This window comes from Lathyrus oleraceus, chromosome 3 (genome assembly GCF_024323335.1).
Source record: "Lathyrus oleraceus cultivar Zhongwan6 chromosome 3, CAAS_Psat_ZW6_1.0, whole genome shotgun sequence".
In the NCBI taxonomy this organism is placed as follows: domain Eukaryota; kingdom Viridiplantae; phylum Streptophyta; class Magnoliopsida; order Fabales; family Fabaceae; genus Lathyrus; species Lathyrus oleraceus.
In genome coordinates, this window is record NC_066581.1 from 111,135,269 (window position 1) to 111,146,200 (window position 10,932).

The following is a 10,932-nucleotide window of genomic DNA, read 5'->3' on the forward strand; positions in this document are numbered from 1 at the left end:
CCCACTCTGCCTCATAGGAGGACCTTGATATGACAGACGAGAGAGTGTGGATTTTGGCAATACATTAAGGGACGATCCAGTGTCCACCAGTACATTGGACATTGCATCAGATTTGCAATTCATGGATATATGTAAAGCCATGTTGTGGTCTCTTCCCTCCTCGGGGAGATCAGCGTCACAAAAACTCAGAGTGTTGCAGGCAGTAATGTTTGCAACAATGCTATCAAATTGTTCCAAGGTGACGTCGTGATCGACATATGCCAGGTCCAAGACTTTCTGCAGAGACTCCCTATGAGGCTCTGAATTCAGCAATAGAGAAAGAATGGAGATCTTGGAGGGCGTGTGTAGAAGCTGGTCTACAATATTGTACTCACTCTTTCTGATGAGCCTCAGCATCTCATCAGATTCTTCCTCAACAATGCCACTCGGGCCATCTGAAGAAACAGGAGTCTTTTGTACAGACGAGGAGGGTTTGGCAACATCAAGTGCCGGATTCTGAACATTCACAGCATTCCCTACAGGGCGCTCAACAGATTCAGAAGAAACAGCAGGAGCTTTGGCAGGTGCAGAAAAGACACGGCCACTGCGGGTCAATCCACTAACATCAGCGATAGTGGTTACGGAAGTGGAAGGCAAAGGTACTTCAACCCCATCCTGGACAGCAACAGGATTGTATCTGAAAGGTACAGCTTTATCAGATGAATACGGCACAGGGCCGGCTGGCTTGATAATCAAAGCAGGGGAAGCCTTCGGCTTGTTGCTATTGTAGCGAATAACAACTGGCTCAGGCAGTTTGAACACCGGTGATATGACATTCACTTCGGGCTCGACAATATCAACATTGCGATTCTGGAGAATCTCAATGGTACCTTCATTCAACATCATTTGCAATTCCTTGCGAACCTGGTCACAACCCAAGCGGTTAATAGAACAGACGCGGCACTTATCGTGGTTATGCTCTAAATAACTGTGCTGACACAGCATCTTATGTAAATCAACCAATGACTGCCGGATATGACTGATGTACTTCACCTTGTACTTCCCAAGGTCCTCCTGGATCATATTCACAGATTTCCCATGCGAAGGCAATGGGTTCCTGGTGACATTCGGGTTGGAGTCTTCAAAACTCAGAATTCCGCTTCTCATGAGGTCTTGAACCTTATTCTTCAGCGGGAAACAGTTCTCAACGTTGTGGCCCGGAGCACCGGAATGGTAGACACAATGCTGGTCTGGTTTGTACCACCATTGCGGGTTGGCAGGAATTGCAGGAGGATCCCTGGGCGAAACCAACTTCCTCTCCAACAAGGAGGGATAAAGCTCTGTATATGTCATCGGAATAGGGTCGAAGCTGACCTTCTTCCTATCATAGTTCATATTAGCCTGATTGGTCGTACTTCCACGAGGCTGGTAAGCCTGTTGCTGTGGACGTTGCTGTTGCTGTTGATATTGCGGTTGGGGATATTGCTGCTGATGCTGATACTGTTGAGCATTATCCTTGAATACAGGTGCCACACTAGCCACCTGATGCTGATGTTTGGAATGATGTGCAGGCTTCCTCTGAACAGAGGGTCTTTGATGCTTGGGCTGAGACTGCACAGCATGCGCTTCGCCTTCTTTCCTCTTAAACGCTCCATAACGCTTAGAGGAAGAACCATCATCTTTAGCCAACCGTCCTTCGCGGACGCCTTCTTCGAGACGCATCCCCATGTTCACCATCTCGGTGAAATCAGAGGGAGCGCTGGCCACCATTCTCTCATAATAGAATGACCCAAGAGTCTTCAGAAAGATCTTGGTCATCTCTTTCTCTTCTAATGGTGGAGTAATTTGAGCTGCCAGCTCACGCCATCTCTGGGCGTACTCCTTGAACGACTCTTTGTCCTTTTGTGACATAGACCTGAGTTGATCTCTGTCAGGCGCCATGTCAACGTTGTATTTATATTGCTTGACGAAAGCTTCGCCAAGATCGTTGAAAGATCGGATGTTGGCACTGTCCAAGCTCATGTACCAGCGGAGAGCAGCACCAGACAAACTGTCTTGGAAGTAGTGGATCAAGAGTTGATCGTTGTCGGTCTGCGTGGACATCTTTCTGGCATACATAACCAAGTGTGCCAAAGGACAAGTGTTCCCTTTATACTTTTCAAAATCTGGGACTTTGAATTTGACTGGTATTTTAACACCGGGAACCAAGCAAAGTTCGGCTGCTGACTTGCCGAAGAGATCTTTGCCACGGAGAGTTCTCAATTCCTTTCTCAGCTCGAGGAATTGGTCGTTCATCGCATCCATTTTCTCATGTACATCTGAGCCCTCAGACGCTTCAGAGTGATAAATGGTGTCGTCTACCCTAGGCATGGTATGCACGACAGGAGGAACAGGTATAGGGACCGGGCTAGATGCCGGCATTTGAGCAAAGGTAGGAGCTGGCAGATCAGGCATGAAGCCAGGAGGCATCCCCCAAGGAAAACCGGGAGGCATGGCATTTGGCTGATGGGCACTGACTGGCACCGATGTAGTAGCTATCTCTGATATGACCGTCCGCTGAACCGGAGTTGCTGGCTGTTGGGGAGCGGGTTGATTCTGGGCAGCAAGAAGTTGCTCCATCAGAGCGCCAAGTCTGGCGACTTCATCTCTCAAACTCTGGTTCTCTTGTTCCAATTGCTCCATAATCCTTGCAGAGTTGACTCGCGTATAATACCGGTGAGTCAGCTTGTCTTCAAAATAAATGAAGAACAGAAGTTAGAACCGGAAGACCAGAAACAAAGGTACCTGTTTATGCAGGATGATGCATGAAATGCTTGTGCAAATGCTTTGATTTTCAAGGAACCCTCAGGGTATTCATTTGCAATATTTCGAATATTTAAACATTTTAACTGTTCATGGAAAATATTTCATTCAAAATATATAGACAAAGAAGTACAGCATTCTTTTAAATATTACAAAGGGAAAAGGTAAATAACATCCTATGGATCCCTATTAGCTCGGGATGCTGGAAGACGAGAAGTGTACAACTTCTTGATCTCTCTCTCATAGGCAGCCTCCATATCAGCTTTCTCCTTTGCAAGTTGATCATACTTCCTTTTCCAAAATTTGGATGACTGAGGAAGCAGAGAAGTCCAAGTGTCGTTCGGATCATCGATCACTCGGTGCTCGAGAAATTCAATCATATCATCTTTCTCCTTGAGCTGCTGCAGCAATTCCTCTCTTTCGCGGATCCAGGCACGCGAAAGGTCTTCTTCTCTCAACTCCTCTACACGTTGGGTAGGGAGGGTTGAAGGCCCAGCCACATCCAACAGTGTAGGTCTCGGATGATCATATGGCATCAGATAAGTAGCAGCCCTCTGTCTGACCCAAGAGGTGTAGGGCTCCAAAGCAATGCAGTTCTTTGGACCCAATTCATTCCTACTCTTTATGCGAATATTGCGCCAAGCGCGGACAAATCTGGCTTTCAGGCCTTGGGGATCTTTACCCTCCTGAAAGAACACACCTTCTAACAGAATGTTATGGGGTTTATCCTTTAGGGGGAACCCAAGCTGACGACGTGCAAGCGTAGGGTTGTAGGTAATCCCACCACATGTACCAAGAAGAGGCACATTGGGGAATTCACCACAAGAATTAATGATCTGGACGGTATCATACACGCGATCATACCAGGTGATATCATCATTGGTGAGAGACATGAGTCTCTGAGACCACCGTAGACATCCCTTGTTCTCCTTGAAAGCAACTGTCTGCGGCAAGTGCGAAATAAACCACTTGTACAGCAGGGGTAAACAGCAGACAATGACTCCTCCATTCTTCATATTCCTCAGATGCATAGAGACATAAGCATCACCCAACAAGGTCGGAACCGGATTAAGGACTGAAAAGATCCTAATGGCGTTCATATCGACGAACTTGTCGAAGTTGGGAAACAAAACCAATCCATAGATGAGCAATACGAATAGAGCCTCAAAGGCATCCTCACTCATGGCCTTCCCATAAAAGGTAGCTTGAGCAATAAGGAACTCGGAAGGAAAACCTTGAATTCCGCCTTTGGTAGTCAGATTAGCTCTAATCAGATCTTCATCTATATGCAACAGGCTGGAAATCTCTCGAGCAGATGGAATACTCTCTAAGCCACTGAACGGCACTTGATCCAGAATAGGAATCCCAATAAGGTGAGAGTATTCTTCCAAAGTTGGCAACAACTGGAAGTCCGGAAATAAGAAGCAATGATAGAGCGGATCATAGAACTGAGCAAGAGTGCTCATCAATCCCTCATCCACTTGAGTAGTCAGCAACGGCAGAAGCTTCCCATATCGAGCCTTGAAACCCAAGGGATCTAATACATACGATGTCAGATTCCTTAACTCTTTTACATCGGGTTGCTTGAAGCTGTACTTCTTTGTATGCCTTTTCGGTCTTTCCATGTCTGAAAGTTTTGCAAATAACCCTTTAAGTTCCTTGAAAATTTCTTTTTTGATGACATGAATGCGGATGAATGCGTGAATGCATGAATGCAACAAACACACTCAAGGATCAAGCAAAGCACACCAAACAAAGGTCGTGGGAAAGCTCTATGTATCCCTAATATCAATCATCCATTTTGGTGGATTTAGGTTTTCACCCTATCGACACCCAAGTTCCATTGATATTAACGGTACATGAACCGGTTCAAACATTCCTAATATCAACCAGCCGCTTTGATGGATTTTAGGTTTTACACCTGATCCGGGATCCATTGATATTAACAATGTTTGAACGACTCAACCACGAATCACGGGTTTGTTGAGAGTCACGAGCATGGAGTCTCGGTTAAGAACCACCCAAAGGGAGTGTACTAGGGTTTAAACCTGCCAGACATGTTCTATCAGAGGTTCCCATAATCATCGTTCCATCTTTCGAATATTATCGGAGGAACGAATACTCGTATTCCAAGAATATTCTCAAGAGAAACTCTTATGAGTGTAGTATCGCGTAACAATCGTATCAGAACTGACATCTGAACGACCTCCGCACTACGGTCCTAAAAATAGGCCAAGATGGGTTTGGTAAACTAAGGTCCTTGGCTTCTGCGGAACATGATTGAAAGAATAATGCCTAACCACAAATAACTTGTGTGACATTATTAGTTCAACATGACCTCCACCAAGTGAATGGGCTCGCAAGTCAACTGGCTAAGGACTACTCCACACCAGTCGACAAGACTATGCCATTCTCCTATCCTAGAGAGCACTCGAGTTCGGGTATAGAACTCATCTCACAGATCACCAAAGCAAACAGCAAATGTATATCAAGCAATTCACACATTACAATCAATACATTCATCCCAAATTGTACAAAAATATGCCAGATAAAGAATAACAATATAGCACAACAAGGGTGAAAAGTAGGCAATACAACCAGGGATGATGATTTCCCCAGCAGAGTCGCCACTTTTCTGTAGCGGTGTATTCGTCGCTATATGATCTATCGATTAAATCATAAGCTAGGAGATACATGAAAAATTTCGAGTCGCCACCGCACTTTTATTTATCCAAAGGACTGGCTAAAAAGCGAACAAAAGCCTAAGAAGTTTTACACGTAGAAAACTAATAAAAAGATCAGAGATTCTGGGTAAGGGGTAAATTACGCAATGGGAAGGTGTTAGGCACCCACTACGTCCTAGGTACTCCTAGGGAGCCCTTTTCACACTTGTTATGCAAAAATTATTATTTGTTATGACATAAAGATTGTGCAAACATGATTGGGATGGTGAGAAAAGAATATACAATTTTATTAGGTTATTGGGTTATTGGGTTCGAACGGATGAACCCGTTGCCTACGTACCTTCCATCAAAGGTAAGGATCAGAACGCCGTAGTTCGGCTAAAAGATTTCCAAAAGTGGGTTAGGTTCAATTTTAAACACAAACCCTAGGTCTTACGTTATCCACGGGAGAAAACTCAACCTTATACAAACAACAACGTCCACCATGTGAGAACGGCTTCAACTTGCCAGGGAGGGGTTAACCCTATAATAGGCGAGGAAGACTTACAATTCAATCACTAAAGACAGAAGGTGAGATTAACATCAACCACTAAGATAAATCAAACCTATAGCTCATGTATGAAAAGATTAATGGACAAAGCCAAAACAAGTGAATGAGTGGAATTACTGATTATGATTATGAAATTGGAGTCAAAGTATGATTAAGATCAATTCAAATAAGTATTATGAAATGAAGTTTGAAAAAGGTCAAGGACTTGAGTCCAGGTTTTTAGTTAGAAAACAATGAGAATGTTTGCACAACACTTATGTCAAGTTTGAAAGGTAAAGTGTGAAAAGTCTAGGACATAATGAATGATGAATGGATGAAGGATGGATAGTAAAACTCCTTAGAAGGTTCACTTCTTGCAATCATATAGCAGATGATTCAAGTGTGTCCTTTGGAATAGCAATTAATAATAACAAACAAACAAAGCAAGCAAAAGCGGATATCGGATGCCAATCACTGGGCTTATATCAATCTCCTAAAATAAAACGGGATATCAGAAGCCACTCAATGGTCTTACACTAATCTCCACAGGCAAAGAAATAAAAAGCGGATACCGGATACCAATAGATGGATTTACACCAGTCTCCTAAAACAGAACAGGATATCAGATGCCACTCAATGGTCTTACACTAATCTCCACAGAAGAAAACAAAAAGGAAACAGGGAAGTCAACTGCCAATCTATCTGGACTTAGGTTAACTCCACAGTATGCTCATAGGAAATCCAATGCCACATCACAGGGACTTACAATGGATCCTCACATATAAGAACAAAAGTAACAATATGATCACAGGAATGCAAATGCCAACTTACAGGGACTTATAATTGCACCCTCACACACAAACAGATGAAATAAACTATGATCACAGGAAAGCAGATGCCAACTTACAGGGACTTATAACTGCAACCTCACATACAAATCAAACAGACCAAATTATGATCACAGGATAACAGATGCCAACTTACAGGGACTTATAACTGTATCCTCACATACAAACAGATAATAGAAGATATGAGTGACCAATGAGGTCTTACACTCTATCCTTCCATATCACAGGAGCAAATGCCAAAGCAATGGACTTACAATTGTCCTCAATGGGCAAACAACAATGATAGCATCACAAAACAAATGAGATGATCATGCATTAATGGCAATTGATGATGATGATAAATGCATAACATATAAGCAAGCAAGTGCATATGAAGCAATCAATCAATCAATGAATAGCAAACAACACACTCTATAGCCAAACAATGGGGGCTCACACAAGAGGGTTTGACTTTGAAAGTCCACTGTAATGGGTAAAGGTCGCTCTTAACCTGGCCATTGAGGGGCTCAGGTGAAGCAGATGAAAAGGAGATGAGGGGTGTGCCTCATTGCTTCTATCTCATATCAGAGAGAGCATCAAAGAAAGTGTGGGAGTTCAGAAAGTAGGAACTCTCTCCACATTATTGACTCGATTAGATCTTGGGTATTTATCTCAATGCTTCAACCAGGTACTGGGAGCAAAGAGAGGACACACTGAATAGTGGGGGATAGATTGCTTATCCCTACCTTCCACCAATTGCCTTACTTGAAGGACTTTTCCTGCTTAGGACAAATATAAACAAACACAGGCATTGCCTCTTAAGGAGGACTTCAGACAGTTTGCCCGGTCAAATAACAGACCGGGTCTCCAGACTACATGAAGAAGAAGTAATTATACCTCAAAGCAAATGCTAAAAAGCAAAGCAAGCAATCAAGTTCAAAGAACTTAGGCAACTAAAGCACCTGAAAAAGTCAAACTCATTAGTAAACAAGTCAACAGTCAAAACAAAAGGAAATGAACCAATAGTCACACAGAGGGACCAATTGTGCAAAGCACAAAGACTCAAGTATGAGTCACCTACACAACAAGGGTTAACATGTGGCAAACAATCAAATTCAATCACATTTGAGTGATCCTTAAAGCATGGGTGCTCAACCTGAAACAACAGCTCAATTGTAAGCTCAGAAGACCACTAGGACTAGCCTAGGGTCAAAGATGAAAGAAAAAGTCAAGGCAGCAAGAAAAAAGTCAACCAAACCAAGACTAAACATTCAAGAATCATTCTCAATTGGATTCAAACTTATATCATGCATCATGATCATTTCATATGCAAAAGGATGCAAAGCATGGCAAGAGAAGCATACAAAAGTCAACAGCAAAGACTTCATTCAAAAGTCAACTCAAACATTTTCAAAAATTATGAAATAAATCACACTCAATCCTAACATCTAACATGGTATACATGCAAATTTCATGGCATTTGGATGAGAGGAAGGCAGTCAAGTAAAATCATGAAGTCAAATCAAATTCAAGTAAGCATGGTGAAAGTCAACAAGCATAGGTCAACTTCAAAAAATCATATCAAATTGAAAACAGAAGAGAAATGAATGAGATTAACACCAATGCAAAGCTTGAGATGTCTAGTTATCATATATGAAATTTCATGATCATACAATAAGATTTGAGAATTTCACAAAAGATTTGGCAATGCATAGCACAAAAAGTCAACAAATGACCAAGTATGGAAGAAAATTCTCAATCAAATGGAAAACAGCAAGATTAATTCCAAGAAAAATCATACATGAACTAGACATACAAGGGATCATTCATGCAAAATTTCAAGTGATTTGGATGAGAGGAAGCATGTGAACAAAAATGGGAAAAATACATGATCATGGCATAACACCAAATGCAACACATAACTTCAGAAAATCATAACTCTCAATCCACAAGTGATAAATGCACAAACTTTATACCAAAATGAAAGTCAATGTGTCTAGTTTTACCACAAAAAATTTCAAAGGCAATGGATGCAATATGACAATTCCACAAAGAGAATGGCACAAGGTATTATTTTGGCATACATGTCAAGAAAATATTTATCAGTTAAAATCCAGCCAATGAAAAATTAATTAAAATTCACAATTAAATATTAGACTCATTCATGATCATGAGGAAAAAATTTCAAGATTTTTGGATGAAATGTGAATGAGAAATTAATTTGTGAAGTTGGATGAAACAAATGGATGAATATGCACAAGATAGCATGGTAATTGGTCAAACATAAGTCAACGGGTGGCACAAGTGTAATTCTGGACCTCATTAAACCAAACGGTGCGTTTTGGTGAGGGAAAACGGAATGTTCCCATTGGCTCTCAGCCAATGGAACAGTGCATGGCCAAACAAGTTCAAATTTTCTGGTTTTTCAAATGAACCTTTAAGGTTTAGGCAACTACATGGCATGGGCAACAATCAACAGACAACAAAACAGCATCAACAAATAATTATGGCCTGGCATAGTGGGTTTCAAGCAACATGTAACAAATAGCAAATCACACCAGATTATGAGAAAATCCTAGACATGGAAGGTTTTGAAAACAATAGCATACAGCCAATATCATCATTCTAACAGCAAGCAAACCACAGCAACATTCATGTTTCAAAACTGGCAAGCAGGGTACATGTAATCAACATTGAAGTCATGGCAAGCTCGAAACAGCAGCATGGGATTTGTAATTAACAAACATGATTTCAACCAAGCATCAAACAATCATCATGGTAATGAGATGCATCATGGGATCACAAGCAGAAATAATGGCCAACATATATGCACATGTACATGGTTCCTGGAAAATATGTTGGGGGTTTATGAACAGCAGCATGTATGTTCAAGCAGCAACCAAACAAATTCTAAACAAAGTTCAAGGGCAAGCTGGGCAGAGTTAGGTCTCGAAACAGCATGGGATTTCATCATCAAACAACAATATGAAAATCACATGGCAACAAACATTCATGATGCTCGTACAGCAACAGCAAAACAACATACATGAGATGGATTTCTGGGAGAAAGTAACAGGGTTTATCAGCATGGTTCAGCATGGTTGCATGTCTATCATGCTCAATCATCCATTTGCAGCATGGTTAATGGCAAGCAAACAATATCATACAACACAGACATATGGATTTTTCTAATATTCATCATTGTCCTGTACTCATCACAACAGCATACAACATGAATTGGAGTTCTGGAAAAACATGAGGGTTTATCATAACAGCCTGGTATAGCATCATGTTCATCAATCATCATATTAAATTGAACAAACAAAAGCAACAACATGTTCCAAAATTGCAGCAGAGTATCATGAACATCAACATCCTCATAACAGCAGCAAGCACACATTCATCATTAAATGTCCATCAACAAATCAAGCAAAACAAACAATAGCATATAGCAGCATAGCCTTGAACATTAATGTTTCTCATTCATCCAACACAACATGGTAGTAGTAAGGCAAAACAAACAAATCAAGGGTAGTTCAAAACAAAACAAGCTCATCAACAAATCAAGCAACAGTTCATGCGAAATCTTGGTGAAATCTGAGGTTTAAACACAGCAGCCATATGGTATTGAACATGTAACATAGATTTTCTAGGCAGCCTTAGGGTTTAAGCATAAACAGCATCATTGGCATTTGCAGTATGTGTTCATGTTCATCATGTAATCAAACAAAACAAAACAACAGCAACAACATGTTTCAAAATTGCAGCATGGTATAGCACAGTAGGTTCATGCAATTAAAACAGACAACAGCAGCAGTATTCATCATCCAACATGTAATCATCAAAAACAACAGCATTCATTATGTTTCACATGGATCTTCAGGTCATGATGTTTGGTTCAAATAACAGTAGCAGGGTTTTAGCATGGCCAATGGTTGTTCATCAATATTCAAACAAAATAAACAACAGCACATAGCAGCATGGTGCTCAACATGGTATCACCAACATCAACCTAAAATCACTCAGCATTCAAACTCATGTATCATTAACCAACAACAAAACACAATCACTCATGAGAAAAACTGGGCAGGGTTAAGTTTGGCATGAACAG